At 42.1% G+C, this 4,419-nt stretch overlaps 1 protein-coding gene across 1 annotated transcript in view; it reads left to right on the top strand.

Annotated features, from left to right (window-relative positions):
• Nucleotides 1-1,314: 1,314 nt before the first annotated feature.
• Nucleotides 1,315-4,419, top strand: part of Wdr33 (WD repeat domain 33) — a 77,703-nt gene continuing 74,598 nt past the window's right edge. Inside the window, exon 1 of the mRNA XM_045750661.2 lies at nucleotides 1,315-1,455. The gene's annotated coding sequence lies outside the window, so the exon portion shown is untranslated. The remainder of the gene's footprint in view (nucleotides 1,456-4,419) is intronic.

The following is a 4,419-nucleotide window of genomic DNA, read 5'->3' as shown; positions in this document are numbered from 1 at the left end:
AGGGTTCAAAAAGGAACCCAAGAGTAGTCGTTCAACGTCATCACTACGCCGTATATAAATGTAACCTAACCTAACGAAAATAATATATATGTATTATATGTATTATATGTATATATATATATATATATATATATATATATATATATATATATTTATTTATTTATTTATTTATTTATTGCGTGTCTGGCCGAAACACTATGCGTGTTAGTGGCTTTACAAGAATGTAAAAACATCAATGCTATGTACTCTCTTAAACACGATGTATCTTCTTGTATATAATTAATAAATAAATAAGTTTCCTGCCCGAAACGCTTTGCGTAATAGTGGCTTTAGGCATTGTATGTACTAGCTCTATCTAAGATTGATTGATGAAGATTAAGCCACCCAAAAGGTGGCACGGGCATGAATAGCCCGTAAGTGGTGGCCCTTTTAAGCCATTACCAGTATCAAGAGCTGATACTGGAGATCTGTGGAGGTGCGAATGCATCCTGCATGACGGGAGATGTCTCCCTTGTGAATGTGTTAAGATGAAGATGAAGCCACCGAAAAGGTGGCACGGGCATGAATAGCTCGTAAGTGGTGGCCCTTTTGAGCCATTACCAGTATCAATAGATGATACTGGAGATCTGTGGAGGTGCGACTGCACCCTGCGTGACGGGAGATGTCTCCCGTGAGCTCTATCTATAAATCCATCAACTTTTGTATCATGCCTTGTATGTATGTACCTTACCTGAATAAAAATTTATTTATTTATTATTTATTATTTATTAAGTAAAAGATGGTTTAAGGTTTACGATGACGTCACGAAGTTGCCTCTAGCGATCTTTTTTGGATCCTACTACTATACACTCCATATATTCAAGAAATAATATATTGTGCGTAATAATGGATTATTCTGGTTTAAAATGAAACAAATATAAATATTATTAGCTATTTATTTTGCACCAGGACGATTATGAACAAAAATAACTAAAATGCTAGTTATTAAAAGCATTTCCAGTTCCATGTTTACGATACTCTCAAACTTTTTTGCTCAACTAACTAGTATTTTGCTAAGCAAAGCACACAAAATAAAACATTTGTATACTTTTAGGACAAATCAATTTTCGAAGTATCACAAAAATGAACAGAATTTTACATATAATAAAGTAAATCACATTTCCCTTAAACCAGAATTTTAATCCGGTATATATATATTTATATTTATATCCACATATCTGGGGTTTTAATATAATTTTGTTTTTTTGCATTAGTGTGATTAAATTTTAGTAATCCTTTCATAGTTACTTGAAGATAAAAGGTGTAGTTATGTTGAAAATGTGAAGATGTGTAGTAACGGGGAAGGCGAGTGTGTGAAGCCTGATAATGATGGCGGTTGTTAAGAAGACGTGAAGAAAGCTCGTGTGATCCTTAAATTCTGTTCTATTCCTTGGAATCCTTAATTAAAGAACATTGGTAAGAATCTATAGTCGCTTCCTGGTATCGTAGATATGAGATTGTATTACACTGAAAGTAAATCCGAGCGAGAATGGATGGTTGTTTGGGGGCCCGTGTAGCGCAACACAGTTTTATGGGAATTTTTGTCTTTTGTGTCAGGTGGTCCGTGACCAACGCTGATGATAACTAAATGCTTTGATGAGCTTTGAATATGATACGCGTTGATGAGGGGAGGGATTGGGTACTTGATACACGTGGAGGTATGGCGTACTAGTCCCCCCCCCCCCCTGAAGGAGTCATACCGTAGGTGGAGTCAGGTATTGACCAGACGCCAGGCCCGTCCTCAGGTGGGGCAAGTATTGACCAGACGACAGACCCGTCCTCAGGTGGGGGCAGGTATTGAACAGACGCCAGGCCTGTACTCAGGTGGGGGCAGGTATTGACCAGACGCCAGGCCCATCCTCAGGTGGGGGCAGGTATTGAACAGATGCCAGGCCTGTACTCAGGTGGAGTCAGGTATTGACCAGATGCCAGGCCCGTCCTCAGGTGGGGCAAGTATTGACCAAACGACAGGCCCGTCCTCAGGTGGGGGCAGGTATTGACCAGACGCCAGGCCCGTCCTCAGGTGGGGCAAGTATTGACCAGACGACAGGCCCGTCCTCAGGTGGGGGCAGGTATTGAACAGACGCCAGGCCTGTACTCAGGTGGAGTCAGGTATTGACCAGACGCCAGGCCCATCCTCAGGTGGGGGCAGGTATTGAACAGACGCCAGGCCCGTCCTCAGGTGGAGTCAGATATTGACCAGACGCCAGGCCCGTCCTCAGGTGGGGTCAGGTATTGACCAGACGCCAGGCCTGTCCTAAGGTGGGCCGGACACTACACTGTTGTGACCGAGTTTATGGTAGTGGTTTGTAGTCCGTCTTCAATTCTATGTTGGAAATGTCTGATGGGGAAAAAAAAAAAAAAAAGTCCAAAGGGAGGCTGGGTTTTAGGTTTTATTTATTTTTGTATTTATTTATATATACAAGAGTTCTTACATTATTGTACAGCCACTAGCACACAGTGTTTTGGGCAAGTCCTTAATCCTAATTTCCCCTGGAGTAGGACTTGCCAAATTGTTTAACAACCTGGTACCCATTTACTGCTTGGTGATCAGAGGCTACAGTTAAGGATTGGCACCCAGTCGATCCTCCCTGGCCAGGATACAAATGGTTCGGTAGGTTTTCTTTCACATAATGTGTGTGTTCACCTAGCAAGAAATAGATATCTCGGAGCTAGGCACCAGTTTGGTATTGCATCCTGGGGAGTAATCCAACCTTGAGGAGGACCTAGAAAGGAAAGGTTACCTTGAGGTGGTTACCTTGAGGTGCTTCCGGGGCTTAGTGTCCCCGCGGCCCAGTCGTCGACCAGGCCTCCTGGTTGCTAGACTGATCAACCAGGCTGCTCGCAGCCTGACGTGCAGACGAGAGAGACGCCAGCCTGACTGAGACGAGAGAGATATAAAATAATATAAACGTGGAAAATACTGGAGGGCCAGGTACCAAATCTAAACAGTAAAACAACGTACTGGAGTGAACGACATGGAAGAAAATGGAGAGTAGGACCAGTGAAGAGCAGGGGTGCCATAGGCACTATCAGAGAACACTGTATAAACTTCAGAGGTCCACGGTTGTTCAACATCCTCCCAGCGAGTATAAGAAATATTGCCGGAACAACCGTGGACATCTTTGAGAGAAAACTAGATACAGGTAGTTTTCTTCAAGAAGTGCCAGACCAACTGTGCTATGGTGGATATGGAGGCCTGCGGGCCGCTCCAAGCAACAACCTGGTTGGCCAAACTCTCACAAGTGGCCTCGTAGCCTGGTGGATAGCGCGCAGGACTCGTAATTCTGTGGCGCGGGTTCGATTCCCGCACGAGGCAGAAACAAATGGGCAAAGTTTCTTTCACCCTGAATGCCCCTGTTACCTAGCAGTAAATAGGTACCTGGGAGTTAGTCAGCTGTCACGGGCTGCTTCCTGGGGGTGGAGGCCTGGTCGAGGACCGGGCCGCGGGGACACTAAAGCCCCGAAATCATCTCAAGATAACCTCAAGATAACTCAAGAAGTCAAGCCTGGCCTTGGGCTGGGCTTGGGGAGTAGAAGAACTCCCAGAACCCCATCAAGCAGGTACCTCGTTACGAGTCTAAAGTATATATGTGTATACACACAGGTTTCCTGTTCCAGACAAAAATTATTTTGATGTACAGTATGTGAATAGTGAGGTAGACACACGACAACGAGTTTTTATGCAGTCGTAAACACATTTGGTCCAAAGCTTACCCTTGTGGGAATTGTTAATCAATCATAAGGTAAAACTGCTGGTATCTAGCAAATTTACATAAGCTATTATTTTTAAAATTGAGTTAAAATGTAAATAATACTTAGTGGACCAAACTCTTACAAGTCAAGCTTGGCCTCGGGCCGGGCTTGGGGAGTAGAACTCCCAGAACCCCATCAACCAGGTACTTTCATGGATAAACTGATGGTACAGTATTTATTGAAAGAGGAGACAATTATCTTTAAAACGTCACCACAGTTGTGTCTGATGCAATATTAAAGTACATTAATTAATTAAATTGTATTAATTAATTAATGCAATTTTATTTATGCCATCAGTTTATCCATGAAAGTATTATCTTTTTAATTAGATTAAAAAAATACATAAATTTGCTAGATACCATCAGTTTTACCTTGTAATTAAATTTAATGCAATTAATTGTATTAATTAATGTATTTAATTGCCAGAAAGTTTCATTAAATTCTGATTGGGTGTCAATCCTTAACTGTAGCCTATGTTTACCCAACAGTGACTGGGTACCTGGTTGTTAAACGATTTGGCGGGTTGTATTCTAGGGAAAATCAGGATTAAGGACCTGCCCGAAATGCTATGCAAGCTAGTGTCTTTACAAGAATGTATGAACTCTTGTATCTATAAATAAATAA

Source organism: Procambarus clarkii, chromosome 52 (assembly GCF_040958095.1).
Source record: "Procambarus clarkii isolate CNS0578487 chromosome 52, FALCON_Pclarkii_2.0, whole genome shotgun sequence".
Lineage (NCBI taxonomy): Eukaryota > Metazoa > Arthropoda > Malacostraca > Decapoda > Cambaridae > Procambarus > Procambarus clarkii.
This window is presented reverse-complemented; position numbering and strand designations above follow the sequence as displayed.